Below are 17,380 nucleotides of genomic sequence, written 5' to 3'. Positions count from 1 at the left end.
GTTCAGTTAACAGACCTGAGAATCAAGTTCTTACTTTGTGAACTTTTAGGGAGAGAGAGGGAAGCTATGATTTTCCCTTATTATGTCATCAGATTCCAAAACCCCAGATTCCTACCCCCACCCCACACCAGATAACTAACCTGGATATGAACTGAAAATCTTCCTGATCACTGAGTTCTGTCATTCATGCATTTTTCAGTTTCTTAGAAGTGAGTTAGCAGCACTGCAGTCTGTGGCTAATCTGGTTTCATGGCTCACCACTTCCCTTAACACCAGAGCCTTTGCCACCACACACAGAACATAGAGGAAGTGATCTGACAACACTGAGGCTATAGCCCACTTGCTTCAGGGGAGAGTGTGAGGGTCGCTGGGAGGTTACATTTGGAATCTATCCATTTGTCAGGTACCCCTTTCTAGTCCTTGTGGGTGGTGGGGGCAGGGGGATGAGGCAAGAAACCTGGGTAGACAGAACTCCCAAGTTTCAGGCTGACTTGTCAGTTATGGTAAATCAAATTAAGGTAGAGCATAAATATAGGCTTTCTTTTCCAAATCCCAACCCTCACTGGCCGCACAAGCCAAAACAAGATGAGGATTTTTCTTCTTCCTCTTTGACAAGGCAAAACTTCTTTAGTAGAGATTTTGTTCACCTTTTGGTATGTGCACACACCCAAAGCAGTCCGTTTTCTCAATGAATTTGTGTCTTTCCCCTGATTGTTACAAGAGCAAGTCTTTTTTTTCTTTTTTCATTTTTTTTTAGAAAATACTGCTTTCATATTTATCATTGTCAACAAAGCACATAGTTCTTTTTCTTTTTTATTTCTCAAATCCAAATATACACTTGAGTGTCAGATCCCATTATTAACGATACAAGAAATAATTCACCCTTTCAAAATTAACTTCTTATGATGTCGTCTTTGAAACACTGGGCATGTTTTCACTGATTTGATCACAGTTAATGAAGATCTTCTCTAGGTCAAGTCTCAGAGTAGGGATTGTTTTCTGCTGTCTTATCTCTTAAACTTGCAAAGAGGACTGGGGCTATTGCTGGATCCATTGCACACAGGGTTACCAAACCTTCTTCTCTTCCAGCCAACTCTTCTCTGTTAGATCCACCTATGCATGGCATGTTTCAGGTACTCATATGTTGTATGTTTCATATTGGTTTGGTCTCCTTCCCCCCACCTCTGGGAGAAATTGTTTTGGCCCTTGCTAGTTTCATGCCTCACTTTCTCCCCACCCCCTATGCTACGTTTGGGAGTTCTTGGCGCGGTGGCCTGAGGAGATGGAGGACAGATCTGTGTGGTGATTAGTTTAAGGGTCTCTCTCTGCCGCCAGAGGAGAAAGACAGGAGAGCACGTTTGCCCGCTCATGAATAAAGCTTCTCTGCCCAGCCGTGTGTCTCTGGTCATCTCTGTCTACTGCTGCGAAGCTAGCCTGGCCTGCTGGAGCCCCGAACTCTAATGACAAATGGTGCCCAATGTGGGGCATGAACCCACGACCCTGAGATTAAGAGTCTCATGCTCTACCAACTGAGCTAGCCAGGCTCATGTTCTTATTTGCTGTCTGCAGAATTCCTGGGCCTAAATGTTCTAGAAAGTATGATAGAACACTATTTCTACCAACTTTATTTGGTCTCTTTGTTAATAAAATCATTTCTTAAGCAACTCAAAACATTCTATAAGTATCTATCCCATTTTAAGTACCTTAAAATGTCCTATGTGCACATAGGTAATATTGCATAGTTTCTGGTCTTCAGTGGAGATAAATGGTTCTGAATATCTCTTCACAAGATTCTTGTCATTTATCACCTTATCTCTCACCTCATAGCCTCATGAAAAGTTTTCATAAGAGATGCTTGTTATTGTGAGTAGTGAGACAGTGTGTTGGGGCAATAAATAACAGCATCACAAAAGAGACTGTTGTGAGAGATCCTGCAAGAGTGACCTCACCTAAACATGGAAAGAAGTTTAAGTTTCAGAAAGACTTGGAGGTGCTCAGAAGCCCCAACCTAGAGAACAAGAGCCAGGGATGGGGGGCAGTCTTGGGATCTCCCTCTCTCAGCCCCTCCCCCCCCCCATACTTTATGAAGTAGGCAGAGGAGAGAGGAGGAATTTCTAATGACCAGTGAAGAACATGGTTTGAGAAAAAAAACATGTCTGTGAGCAGCAGCCCAGTTGTGGGCTGTGGATGGGACAGTAGACTCTGCAGCAGAAAGTCCAGGCTCTAGGATCTGCAGCATTTCTCAGTGTTGGGACCTGGGCCACATCAGCAAATCCTTCTGGGACTCAACTTTCTCTCTGGACAAAGTGCTTCATACTTATTCCTGTCCTCTGAGATTTGGGTGGAGTATTTCAAGATGAGATGCTGGAGAAGTGCTATCCAGAAACGTTGAGGTCATACGTGCACACTGAACTCTGAGGCCTGGTGGGATGATGACTAGGTATTTGTCAGCTGCTTGTATTATTAGATAGCTGCCCTCAGGATTGGGTAGATACAGAAACCAGATTACCAATGGAGGTGGGCTGAAGTGAAAGTTAAGGAGATGGAGGAAATAGGGAAATTCCATTTCTTCATATGATTTATTCAAGTAAATTTGTTTATAGTTTTTTACCCTTAGATTTTTTTTTAATCTAAATAATCTTCCACATTTTCCTAGAGTTAGTTGGCTATGGCATCTATAAAAGAAGTTGTTTTAAACTGGATAAAACGCACAGGTTACAGTTTGCAAACATCCAACTCAAGTCCTCAGTCCTTACTTATACAAAATGAACTTTAAGAGCAGTAAAGCAGTGATGCCAGCATCTCTCGTTCATGCTCCACCACATGTGGGTGAAAACACGGCCACAGAAAATAGTCAAGCTGTGTAGGCCCTGAGTCCTAGTAATAACCCTGGTGGCAAAATACTACTACTACTAATAATCGTAATAATTATTGTTACTTTCAAAGTCTTTCTTTGTAGACTTCTTTTTAGCAGAATGCCTGGACTCCATCAGGTACCACTTCAAACATTATCTTGTGATATTTTGGAAACACCACCAAATGGACAGTTTAGGCACCAGATTCAATTCCTAGCACCACTATAAGCCAGAGTTGAGCAGTATTCTAAAAAAAAAAAAAAAAAAGAGAAAAAAAAGTCTTTGTGGCTCTGGGAACAGGAGCTCCATAAGATAAATGGATGTCTCTGGTCACAGAGAAGCTCACTGGATGACTATGGCCTGATTTTATTGGTGTCAAGTCTCAACCATTTACTAGCTGTTTGACCCTGAACAAGTTCCTTTAACTTCCTGACCTTCCCTACACAATAAGACTAAAGATACCTTGCTAGCACTCTGACCCTGAAAGTCACATGGAAAAAAAAAAAAAAAAGCCAGCAGCAAATGCAGGGCTGTTTGTGGAATCCATAGGGACTGGGGATTGATTTTCCTAGCTTTTCTCCTTTCCCAGAAGGTGGAGAGGAACAAGTACTTTGTCTCCCCATGAGAGAGTTACATTTGAATTCTGAACCCTCCTCACCTTAGATTAACCTTAAAATGATTCAAATGCAGAAAATTAGCATTTTTTGAGTAAACTTTCTTAACACACCTGAAAAATAAAACATCAGCACAATAAAGGCAAAGCACAAAGGGATAGCTTTAAAGGCAGTGAATATACCCCTAGATTCCATGAAAAAAAAAAGAGAGAGAGAATTTCAAAGAAATAAGTATTTTTATGGAAAGTGACCTGACCCGCCCTCCGGAAAGTTCAAAAGCCAAGTGTTTCTGGAGAAACAATCTGGGTGGGGGTAGCAGTGAATATCAAAATGCCTAATTGTCACTAGCTCCTTAAGGCTTGGAAGGTAGACCTGGAAGCTGACAGGTAAACATCTAAATTCCAGAGGCCTCTCACTGAAGAGTAAAACAGCTTTGGCAGGGACATAAAGTTGGAAATGCCTTCGTTTGCCAAATAAGGGAGTTAAGAAGCTTCAATAAACACAACTCTATCAGGGCTAGATAGTGGAATACCTGGCAGAGTGCACACTTAAATTTGCTTGGGGACCAGATTTTAAATTCTTTGACCATAGTGCTTCAGACCTCTGTCTCTTAGAAAAGAAAGGAGGGGGGCGGGGGAGATGGCTGCCAGAAACTGTGGCATTGTTCTGTGGGCACCAAGCCAAGTCCCAGCAAAAACCCCGTTGGCAAGGAAAAAAAAAGTAATTTTCATAAACAAAAAAAAAGATTTTAATGCAGAAAGATAGAAGAGTAAAGATCTGTCATGTAGAATAGGATACATTCTGTTTTAGGAAAAACTTACTGTGCCACTCTCTATAGTTGCTGAATATAAGGAAAATGTCCCTTTGTGAGGTAATCTGCACTTTAGAAAGGAGGTGGAGTTGCTTGGAAATCTCCTTCCAGGTGTTCTTGAAATAATTACTGATGTTCAAAGTTGGCACTCAGGAACCATATTACAATTTAAAAAAAAAACAACAAAAAACTTTACCTCTCCTATGCCCCTTTTCTGCTAAGTAAGATCTCTTAGAGGAAAGGTGAAAAGGCATCTTAGCCTGACCAGGCTGAACAGTTTCCCAGACACTTTCAGTGCTAAAGTAGAATAAGATAATCCCAGGTTGACAGACATCATGGTGGATTATCTGAATTTGTTAAATCCAGAGAGTCAGAGTGTTCCTATGAGGCAGTCCTGCCCTGGAGAGTTAGGCCTAGAATGAAAATTACACTCTCTCTCTACTTGCCTTGATACTTATCTACCAGTCCAATCCTCAGACATATTATATTCTTCAGATATTTTTTAATTAGTGCTAACTATGAGTTAAACATTGTGAGCTGGCCATAGGTATCAGTAAGTCTGTTCTGTATAAAACAAAGGATTACTGCTAACCTCTAAATCCAGGCACCTATTTAAAAAAGTTCAAGCTTGAGTATGAAATCCATACATGAATACATTTTTTCGTAAATTAAAAAATTATTTATTTATTTTCCCTTTTGTTGCCCTTGTTTTTATTGTTGTAGTTATTATTGTTGTTGTTATTGATGTTGTCCTTGTTGGATAGGACAGAGAGAAATGGAGAGAGGAGGGGAAGGCAGAGAGGGGGAGAGAAAGATAGACACCTGCAGACCTGCTTCACCGCCTGTGAAGCGACTGCCCTGCAGGTGGGGAGCTGGGGGCTCGAACCTGGACCTTTATGAAGGTCCTTGCGCTTTACACCACATGCGCCTAGCCTGCTGCGGTACATCCCCCTCCCCTGACTCCATTTTTTTTTTTCTTATGTATTGCATAGAGACAGAGAAAAATGGAGAGGAAAGAGGAAGAGAAAGGAGAACCCATGCAGTACTGCTTTCCTGCTTGTGAAGCTTTCCCCCTGTAGGTGTGGACCAGTGGCTTGAACCTGGGCCCTTCAGCATTGTAACACATGTGCTCAACCAGGTACACCACTACTTTCTTGTTTTCATGAATATAGATATCTTATGTTATTTTTCTTAGATCTAGTTTTATTCTAGGTAGATGAATGTCTAGAATAAATAATATTTATTTATTAATAATATTTATTAGTCACACAATAATTTGGACTGATTCCACTTAAGGTTATAGCCTTTACCCTTAATCCTCCCCACTACCAGAATATACCTAGCTCATGAACTCTCCCCTTTTATCAGTAATCTGTCCTTCTCCCTCTTCAATGATAACACGTCCTCCTAAATCTTCAATAGCAGCTAAGGACCTAATTTTCAGTTTTTTTAAATTTTAAATTAAAAAAATATTTATTTCCTTTTGTTGCCCTTGTTTTATTGTTGTAGTTATTATTGTTGTTGTGATTGATGTCATCATTGTTGGATAGGACAGAGAGAAATGGAGAGACGAGGGGAAGACAGAGAGGGGGAAAGAAAGATAGACACCGGCAGACCTGCTTCACTGCTTGTGAAGTGACTCCCCTGCAGGTAGGTAGCTGGGGGCTCGAACCAGGATCCTTAAGCCGGTCCTTATGCTTTGCGGCACTTGCTCTTAACCCATTGCACTACTGCTCGACTCCCCTAATTTTGAGTTTTACTAGAGAAAATGAAGTTACCACAAAAACATCATCTACTCCTGCATGGGTTGGGTCTCTCTGCCTTCTTAGTGTATTCAATCACAAAGCCAAAGCTATCCTTTTCTGCTACCCCCAGAATTTCACTTTGGACATTGTTTCCCTAAGCCCTGGACAATTCGTTTTACTTTTTCTACTGAAGCCATCTCTTCTGTCCATAAACATGCTCTTATTTTCTCTTCTTTAACAGAAAAATCAAGATGGCCATAATGACAGTAATAAGTAAACCAAAGTTACCTTTTCCTAGGGTCCTTTGCTGATCATTCAACAGTGGCAGAACCTAAAATTCTGCATTCAATCTCTTCTCCATTTTTCGACCTGTTTATTGGCAATTTCATCTGAGTCCAGCTCTATAAATACCATCTATTTGTTGCCAACACCCAATTTACATTGCTTGCTTCAGTCTTTCCTCTAGAATCCAAGAGGACCACCTTTTCTCATTCAATCCATTGGAAGTTCCATTAGATATACTTTCATATATATATATTCCCTTTTGTTGCCGTTGCTGTTGTTGTTATTGATGTTGTCGTTGTTAGATAGGACAGAGAGAAATGGAGAGAGGAGAGGAAGACAGAGAGGGGGAGAAAAACACACCTGTAGACCTGCTTCACCACTTGTGAAGTGACTCCTCTGCAGGTGGGGAGCCTGGGGCTGGAACCGGGATCCTTAAGCTGGTCCTTGCACTTCGCGCCACGTGCACTTAACCTGCTGCACTACCACCATTAGATATACTTTCCAAACGCATTTTAGATTTTCAGATATTATCATCTGGTCAAAGTCAACTATAACCCTGGAATCTCTGGACTAATCTCAAATTCAATATAGGAAGCATCAAAAGTAAGATCCAGGTTGTACCAATTAAGTCACTCTTCTCTTTGGAATCTTCTCCTTCCCCATGTCCACAGTGTTTTCAGTTCCCATCCTTCCTCCTTCACACTTTGTTACAGTTCTAATTTCACATCTTAGATCCTGCTCTCACGTTGAAGGTTTTGGCCTCACTTGCCTCCTTGTGTGATTATGAGTGTACCAGTTACATGAGCATTGGGACATTATTTTTTTTGCCTCCAGGGTTATCAATGATGCCTGCACTATGAATCCACTGCTCCTGGTGGCCATCTTTTCCCAATTTTGCTGTTGTTGGATAGGATAGAGAGAAATTGAGAAAAGAGGGGAAGACAGAGGGAGAGAAAGACACCTGCAGACCTTCTTCACTGCTTGTGAAGTGATACCTCTGCTGTAGGGAGCCAGGGCTTCCAGTGGGGATCCTTGTGCCGGTCTGGCCCAGTCCTTGTGCTTCATACTGTGAGTGTTTAACACAGTACACTACTGCCCAGTCCCCAAGCTTTGGGTCTTTAATGCCCAACCTTCTGCTTGGGCTCACTCTCCACATTTCTATGTACCCCATCTCTCTTTAGGTCTGTTTTTTTTTTTTTTTGTCACCAGCATTATCCCTGGGGCTTGTGCCTGCACACTGCACAGATGTACTGTTCCCAGTGACTTTTTTTTTGTTTTTCTGATTCTTCTGATCCTCCTCCCCATCTCCCTCCCCACTCCCTTCCCCCTTCTTTTCCTCTGCTTCCTCCTCCTCCTCCTCCTCCTCCTCCTCCTCCTCCTCCTCTTCCTCTTCATCCAGGGTTATTGCTGGAGCTTGGTCCAGTACTAAGAATCCACTTCTCCTGGCAGCCATTATTACTTTTTAAATAGAACAGACAGAAATTGAGAGGGAGAAAGATAGATAGCTGCAGACCCACCTCACTGCTTGTGAAGTGACCCCGCCCCCTTCAGGCGGGGAACCAGGGCCTCTAGCCAGGATCCTTGCACAAGACCTTGCACTTCATACATACTAAGTGTGCTCAACCCGGTGCACCATCACTTGCCCCCCCCCCCTTTTTCTTTCTTCTTGATATAGGCTGAGAGATAGAAAGGGAGGGAGAGAGAAAGACAGAAAGAAGGAGAAACACCTACAACACTGCTCTGACACCTACAGTACTACTCTTAAAGTCTTGGTCATATAAGTGCACAGAGAGTAGTGATTATCACTGTCTCTAGGGGAGGAACTTCTTTTGCTTGAACATTAAAATCCTTTTCACGTTTTTACTTATTTATTTTTTTGCTTGAAACATCTCTGAAGCTCCCAATTTCCCCCAAATTGGACTTGAAATTTCTTTGCAAATATGAAATCTTTTTCTAAATTAATTTTTAAATATTTATTTATTTATTTATTCCCTTTTGTTGCCCTGGTTGTTTTATTGTTGAAGTTCTTACTGTTGTTATTGATGTCATTGTTGTTGGGTAGGACAGAGAGAAATGGAGAGAGTAGGGGAACACAGAGAGGGGGAGAGAAATATGAGACACCTGAAGACCTGCTTCACCGCCTGTAAAGCGATTCCCCTGCAGGTGGAGAGCCAGGGGCTCGAACCAGGATCCTTAAGCCGGTCCTTGCGCTTTGCGCCACCTGCACTTAACCCTCTGCACTACTGCATGACTCCCGCAAATATGAAATCTTTAAGCTGACTTCCAAGGTGCACTGCCAAGTTGAAAACCAAATAATTGGTACACTTTATCTTTAGAAAAATTTACAACAAAGAGAAAATTTTGAGATTTTTCCCCCCTTAACATTTTAAGATAATTTTATTAGAAAATGCAGATTTTTTTTTAAATCAAAAGACTTCTATTCATAGAATGAGAGTCATAAGTGAATGGACTGTAGAAGACATTCACCATAACTCCCTCCTGAAGAGAAGATGCCGGTCTACTTTTGAAGATGAAACTTGTCACCAGGGGTAGAATTCTTTTTTAAATTTATTTTATTTATTCCCTTTTGTTGCCCTTGTTGTTTCATTGTTGTAGTTTTTATTGTTGTTGTCGTTGTTGGATAGGACAGAGAGAAATGGAGAGAGGGAGGGGAAGACAGAGAGGAGGAGAGAAAGATAGACACCTGCAGACCTGCTTCACCACCTGTGAAGCGACTCCCCTGCAGGTGGGGAGCCGGGGTTCAAACCGGGATCCTTATGCCAGTCCTTGTGCTTTGCGCCACCTGCGCTTAACCCGCTGTGCTACAGCCCGACTCCCCCAGGGGTAGAATTTTCTCTGACACACTCCATACATCTTCCCCAATGACTGAGTTTACATTTCAATGAAGACCATTGGGTGACATTAATGCCAATTGCATGGTGAAGGGTGGATTCTATTTGACTGGCAATGTCTAGAGAGCAGTGATAACCACACACAGGGGGTCCCAGTAATCAGCTGATTCAAAATTTTCTCTACCATTTACTTGTATTCAGACTTTTGATAGGGTATATGATTTCTTTGCAGAGTAGGAATAATATATTTTTCATCTGAATTTTTCATCTGAGCAGTGATAACCACACACAGGGGGTCCCAGTAATCAGCTGATTCAAAATTTTCTCTACCATTTACTTGTATTCAGACTTTTGATAGGGTATACGATTTCTTTGCAGAGTAGGAATAATATATTTTTCATCTGAAATTTGATTATTTTTAAAAAATTGATTTAATATTGCTTTACAATAGTGTGTGCCTGTGTGTGTGTATGAGAGAGAGAGAGAGAGAGAGAGGTGCACTGTGTCCACTACCAAAGCTGGAATACCAATGCCAGTGAGGTTTCAGGTAGCAGTTATGATGTTCCTTGTTGAGTGGTGAAATGTGTCTATTGTTCCTCTTGAAGAAGTAGCTATCCTAAGAATGGTTGTTTTAAACTCTAGAATCTGACTTTTATACAACAGCTATTTTTTCCTAGGTCTTGACCATAAAAAAAGTGTTTATGCATCCTGATGACTCCTATTCGAATAGTTAAACTTTTAATCTCCAAAAGGGATTTGGTGGTGAATTTTGACCTGTATACACTCACCCACCAGACATCCAGGATTGTCTTTGTGGAAAGTTCTTTCTGAGAACTATAGGGTCATATGATACCATAGACTTGAATTTCACTCCTGTGAAGATGACTCCAGAAATGAGTCACAGGGCCAAGTGGTGGTACATCTGGTAGAGTGCACATGTTATAATGCACAGGGGCAATGGCTCATGCCTCCAAGTCCCCACTTGTAGGAGGGAAAGTTCAAGAGCTGTGAAGCAGAGGTGCAGGCATCTATTTTCTCTCTATCTTTCTAACTTCTCCTTCCTTTTTGATTTCTCTTAGTTGCTATCCTAAATAAATAAATACTGATAAAAAAATAGTCTCACCACTGCAATAGGTCTAGGAGTGAAGCATTCAGTAACTCGTGTAAAAATAATTCTTTATCTGAGATAACAGGAGAGGCTTCTAAACATGGTAGCAAGTCAGAGGGATATTGGAGGAGTGAGACTGGAACATATGGTGACTGGGAATAAGGTTTTTCTGCAGGAAAAGGCAGTGTTAACATGCTTCAGGAATAGAAGAGTATTCTGAAACTATCATTACAACATCACTTTTTTAGTCATAATAATATATGGTACAGAATTTACCATTTTGACCGATTTAAATGTAAGTTTCTGAGATAGTACATTCTTTACACTTCACATTGTACAACCATCACATCATCTATTTTCAGAATTTTTTTTTTTATTTTGCAAAACTGAAATTCTCTACTTTTTTCTCTTTTTTATTTTTTATTTAAGAAAGGAGACATTAACAAAACCATAGAATAAGAGGGGTACAATTCCGCACAATTCCCATAACCCGATCTCCATATCCCATCCCCTCCTCTGATAGCCTTCCCATTCTCTGTCTCTCTGGGAGTATGGATCCAGGGTCGTTGTGGGTTGCAGAGGGTGGAAGGTCTGGCTTCTGTAATTGCTTCCCTGCTGAACATAGGCATTGACTGGTCGATCCATACTCCCAGTCTGCCTCTCTCTTTCCATAGTAGGGTGGGGCTCTGAGGAAGCGGAGCTCCAGTACACATTGATGGGGCAGTCTGTCCAGGGAAGTCTGGTCAGCATCTCTACTTTTTAAAAGAAAAATGTTCCATTTCCCCTTCCACTTACTTCAGCCCTGTCTACTTTCTGTCTCTGTGAATTGGTCATGCTGGGAACCTCATACAGATGGAATCACTAACCCTTAAGTGCTTGGAGTACTTCACTTAGCATAATGCCCCCAAGGTTTATCTGTATTGTTCCTTAGCAGAATCCATTTTGTTAAAGTTAAATAATATTTCATTGTTTTAACAGACTGATTTGATTTAACTATTTGTCTGGGTATAGACACTTAAGTTACTTCACTTTGACTGCTGTGAATGATGTTGTTATTACTAAGACTTTGCGGCTAATTGATCTACCAGAAGATAGACGTCAAGAGGGCACATCTGGTGATTGTATTGTTACTACTGAGCTCCCACAGTCTTCAACCTGCTGGCATCAATGTTCAGTTGGTAGGTGCCCAGGGTCCTTGAAATCACCACTTTGGTCTCAACCATTATCAGGTGCAGCAAAGAATGGAAAACCATGCCTTCTTACTTTCAGGCTTTTTGACTTAGATCAGGTCACATTACTTCAATGAATTCTGTGTTCTGCAGAATCTAGTATCCACTTGCTAGAATATTGTGTAAGAACTGACATATTCAACTAATGTTAATAACTTGAAATACTTAAAATGTAGCTGTTAGCACTGTAGCATGTGTCAGAAAATAATTTCTAGATGGTGAAAGTTATTTTTATTGCTGCATAGTGTAATTAAAACAAACTATGAACTCCTAGACAACCCACTGTCTTCCTGCCAGCTATTTCCGTAATCTAGGTGTCACTAGTATTCCATGTCTCAGTTTCCTCTTTTGTGAATCCTGAATGGGTGCTTTTCCCCTGCCTGACTCACAGGGCCAGTATGATGGCAATTATTGAGAAATTAGCAAGAGGTAAGATTGTCATACAGGTTGCTTCTGTAGATAGTACTTAGTTTGTTAGCAAAGGTGAAGTTTATCAGATTGTTGGAAGCAAAATATTCGAAAAAATAATCCTTTTGTTTTACAGTGCTATTGTTTTCTTCAGACTAGCTTCTCAGTAGCTTCTCAGAAGCTGGAATGAGAGCTTCAGGCTAAGAAAAAAAAAAAAGCCATCAAGTTATCAAGTACCTTTCAAGTTGAGGCAGCTCCTGAGCAGCCCAGAACAAGTTCGTTTGGGAAAGAAACATCAGGGTTTCTTCCTTGCAGGGCAAACATTCTCTCATCAATCCTGCCTGGACCTGGTTGGCTTTATTAGGGCTGTTAAATGACAAAACCACCCTGGCCCTGAACACCAGCAATAATGGAGCAATCCAAGGAGGTGATAGAGTAACTGTGCTATTTGGCCGGAAGGAAGGAAAGACACATTAATGTTTATCAGATGCTTCCTACCTGCCTCCCTGAAAGTTGACTCAAGTGGAGCTCCTAAGCAAAGATTTTGAAGGAGGAATCTCTCCAGGGGACATGACCCATCTGGAGTAGGAGAGGACACCTCATTTTTCAGATTCCAAAATTAACCACTGAGTACTTGGAATTGGTTACTTGTATTGATGAAAAAGACAGGATTTATTAGCAACTGGAGTTATATATGAAGATAAGGAATGTAATTTTGCAGGGTAAAAATAAGAACAGAGGGGACAGAAATTCCTGACTCCTGCTTTATCCGTGCTGGACACAGAAGTGTCTCTGAAGCTTGATTTCCAACATACATGAGGTTACTGCTCTCAGCTGCTCCTGGTTTTGTTCAGACAGTGACAGTCATGCAATCCTTGGATTTCCCTTTTGTCTTAGCTAACAGTAATGCAAGACATGAATCTAGAAGAAGGGAGGAAATAATTTTGTGGGAAGGAATTGGAGTATTCTTCTCAAGGATGGAAGACTTACTAAGAGTTTAAAGGATGACCAAGAGTTTGTCAGTCAGGCAGGTTGCTGGTATTAAGGTAAGTGGTTTCATGGGTAAGGATGTTCAAGGGACATTATGGAAGTACAATACACAGGTGTTTCTGCCAAAAGCCAGAGTTTATTGAGTTGCCAATTTGTCTTATTATCCTTGCTGTCCATTGATTTGAAATAGTGAGATTAGCCTCTCTTTCCTCTTTCCCCCCCAACCCGCTCTGTGCTTTGTGCTGAAGTTTCCCACAAAGAAACAGGGGTCTCTGAATCAAAAATGTCTCAGGCAACACTGAGTCTTAACTCTAAGGTAAGACTTCCGAGTGCAGTAGAAATGGAGAAATTAGTTATTCTTTTTTTAATTGCCTCCAGGATCATCACTGGTGTTTGGTGCCAGCACTAAGATTCCACTGTTCCCGATGGCCATTTCCCCCTCATTTTTTCCCTGTCAGTTTTATTTGACAGCACAGGGAGAAACTGACAGGGAAGAGGAGATAAAGAAGGAGAGATAGTGAGAAACACCTGCAGACCTGCTTCATCACTTGCGAAGATTTTCCCCCTGCAGGTGGGGGCAGCCAGAGCTCGAGTGCTTGTGTTTGGTAGGAGTAAGTTTTGACCCCTCATAGACCAGTGAGGAGTGATGGTGTGGAAAATATACCAGTAGAAGAAGATGCTGGGGTGGTGAATAAAGATGACTGTTGATGGACACGGGATCTGGTAGTCAGTTCTTGGGAAAATAGAAAGAACACCTCTGAGCTCAAAACCAGCACTGAGTTTGGAAATCAGTAGTTACATCAAATCTCACAAAGGCCTGGACTTTGGAAAGAAGCCCTAACAATTCCCGAGGTGAATGTTTTGGTTGGACTGGCAAGTGGGACTCAGAAGATAGGATATTCTTTACTATGACTACCACTACTGCAGCTATTATTTAAGAAGTACTTGATCTCTGATGGTTATTGCTCTGTTTCTATACACTGACCCATTTCATCCCTGAAACATCCCATGAGGTAAATACCAGTACTATCTTATTCTTCAAGTGAGATGAAGTTGTTGTCTCAAGACCACATAGATTTAAAGTGGCATAACTGCTATCTAAAGTCATATTTCCTTTCCTTCCTTCCTTCTTTTTTTCCTCCCTTCTTTTCTTCCTTCCTTCTCTCCTTCCTTCCTTCCTTCCTTCCTCCCTCCCTCCCTCCCTCCCTCCTTCCTTCCTTCCTTCCTTCCTTCCTTCCTTTCTTCCTTCCTTCCTTCTTTTTTTTACCAGAGCATCTGCTTAACTCTGGCTTATGGTAGTGCTGGGGATTGAAACTGGAACTTTTGGAGCCTCAGGCATGAAAGACATTTTATATAACAGCTATGCTGTCTCCCCAGCCCCACATTCATTTTCATTAGAATGTACTTGAACTATGACAGAAGACATTTCAGGGAGTATAACATTCTGTTCTGCATATATGTCCTTGTCATAGACCATGAAGACTGTTCCTGCCTTTGTGGGTGCATTACATTGTATCTCACCACCAACTGTTGTGAAGCAATCTAAGATTTTTTTTTTCTTTGTGTGGTTAACAGGCTGATGTGGAGAAGATGAAAGTTATGCAGCTTTGTGAGGGAAATACAAACCACTTCTTATTGTTTCAGGTGAAGGGAAGGAACATATTTTGGCTAAAGGTATTTTGTCAGAGAAATAGCTTTGGTGAATTTTAGTATTTCATGAGTTTGGGGGCCCTATTTCATGTACATTTATCATCACCATCATCATTTATTCATCCAAGCACCCACCCGTCCTTGAAGTTATTTAATTATTTGGTAAGCATTTATTGAGCATGTGCTATACAAAGGCTCTGGTGTGTGATATAGATGAAGCTATCTGAGATACAATTTACTGTGACACAGGAAAATTACTTTCTAGAAGCCTATGTGTGCTTTGGGAAAGCTGATACCAGGGGTGTGAGCTCTAATGCAGCTTTCACCATTAACAACCATTGATCTCACACCATGCAAGCTCGGATCCAATTTCTTTATCCAGGAAATAAGAAGACTGCCCTCAAGTCCCAGGAGAACCTGGTGGCAGTGTCCTCTGTTGAACACACACACATTACCATGGAGAGGACTCAGATTTAAGCCCTCAATCTTCATCTGTTTATGTGTGTGTAGTTTTATAAGCAGTGGAACAGTGTTGCAGGTGTTTCTTTCTCTCACTTTCCCTCTCCCATTCTCTGTCTCCCTTTTCTATTTCCCTCTGTCTTTATAAGAAAAAAAAAAAAAAAACACTGGGAGTGGTGGTAGAGTGGTTGTGCAGGCTCTTGAGCCCCAGTGATCATCCTGGTAGTAAAAATTAATTAACTAATTAATTCTGTAAGAAATCCATAGACTTTTTTTTTTCCTCCAGGGTTATTGCTGGGCTGGGTGCCTGCACCATGAATCCACCGCTCCTGGAGGCCATTTTCCCCCCTTTTTGTTGCCCTAGTTGTTGCAGCCTCATTGCGGTTATTATTGCCATTGTTGACGTTGCTTTGTTGTTGGTTAGGACAGAGAGAAATGGAGAGAGGAGGGGAAGACAGAGAGAGAGGGGAGAGAAAGGTAGACACCTGCAGACCATCTTCACTGCCCGTGAAGCGACTCCCCTGCAGGTGGGGAGCCGGGGGCTCGAACCGGTATCCTTATGCCGTCCCTGCTTTGCGCCGCACCACGTGCACTTAACCCACTGCGCCACCGCCTGACTCCCTAACCGTAGAGTTTTTAAAAAACATTTTGCTCATTTATTATTGTGAAAGGCAGAGAGAGAGAGAGAGAGAGAGAGAGAGAGAGAGAGAAGAGAGAGAGAATTGAACTTGGGATCTTATGTTTGAAAATCCACTGATTTATCCACTGTACCACTTTCCTGACCACAAGAACTCCATAGACTTGTCAGACTCAGTAATATATAGAGACAAGAAATCAAAAGGCTCAGATTTTGGAACACCCAACTCTACTCATAAGTCAGTATGGAAATCTAGATCTGTTTATAAGGGGTGTAGCAACTTGGCCTCTGCAAAGTGGGCAGTTTGTTAACTCGTGAAATATTTAATGAGCTGAACCATGAAATGCCTATCATGTGCACAGGCTAGCAGAAAGGACAGTCTGGGTGTGTCCCTGTCTCCACACTTCTGATTTGCTTTTTTTTTTTTGGGGGGGGGGTTCTCTCTGCAAAGTGCCACCTAGGGTTGGTGGCCAAGAGGGAGCTGTCATCACTACTGTTGTAAACCGTCCTCATGAAGGTTGTTCCATCTTCTTCCTGGACTGTGTTGCAATCTATCAATGTGTGGACAGAGGACACCCAGCCTGGAGCAGCTTATAAAAGTCAGTCCTCCTTCCTTTCTTTGGGCAGACTCCACCCAACTTCTTAGCCCAGTGCAAGAGAGGCATTGGGGAAGCTTCCTCAGAAAGCATGTGAGATTTATGTACTCCCGATGAAAGAGCCTCATAAAAACACAACCTCAGGCAGCAGGCACCAGGGACACTGGAGTGTCTTTATTCAGCAAGGCTATAAAATGCTGATACAAGAGAAAACAGCTCTGTCAGACTTAATCTGGCAATCATTTATATTTACAGTACCATATCTCTCCCTTTCTTTCATCCTCGACTTAACTATGTTTTCTTTTGGCTCTCAAAAGTAACTTTTAAGCCTTGAAATTACAAATGGAAAGACTGGGAAATAAGATTGAAGAGACAACTAAAATCTTTTACAGCAAACTATAAAAAGGCCATACAAGCCTATATAATATTACTTTTAAAAAAAATTATTAATAGGTTTTAGGAAGAGACTCTGATTGAGATGTAACATCCTGTATCTGAGGGTGTTTTAAGATGAGAGAAATCCAAACAGGAAGTACACATCTTCTCATCATAATCAATCACCCTCTAAATTGCAATGCAAAACAATCCATATTAAGTCTTTTTATCTTAGCTCATGCAAGAGATTTAACCTTTCCATTCTAGAAGATAGAGGCAATTTATCTAGAGTCAGCAAAGATAACAGGCAAAATGATGTTGATTTTTTTTAACTCCACCCACAGAACAGAGCCACAGTTTGAATCCAGCTCTCCGGACACCTGCCTAGGATTTACTTAATTGCAAAAAATTTGCATGGAGACCTGTTTGTTGAAGATATTTGGCAAGACTAGGTTGGGGTAACTGCCCCAGGTCAGAGTACAGGCACTCAGACATGTTAAATTACACAATTATGAATTTATTTAGGAGATTAAAATAATAAACAAAGACTCACCTTATTATCAGGTGTCTGACATTAGTTTTTCTAAGCACACATTCTGATATTACTTATTAGTAACAAATACTGTTTAAGATACACATAGAACTGGAGTGTCATCAAAACAGATTTTTATTTCAACATGAGTGTATTTTGATCTCATGCATCTTGAATGTTTGTTTAGGGTATTTTCTGGAAAATTATGTCTGTCCTAGGTGATTTTGGACTAAG

This window comes from Erinaceus europaeus, chromosome 3 (genome assembly GCF_950295315.1).
Source record: "Erinaceus europaeus chromosome 3, mEriEur2.1, whole genome shotgun sequence".
NCBI lineage: Eukaryota > Metazoa > Chordata > Mammalia > Eulipotyphla > Erinaceidae > Erinaceus > Erinaceus europaeus.
This window is presented reverse-complemented; position numbering follows the sequence as displayed.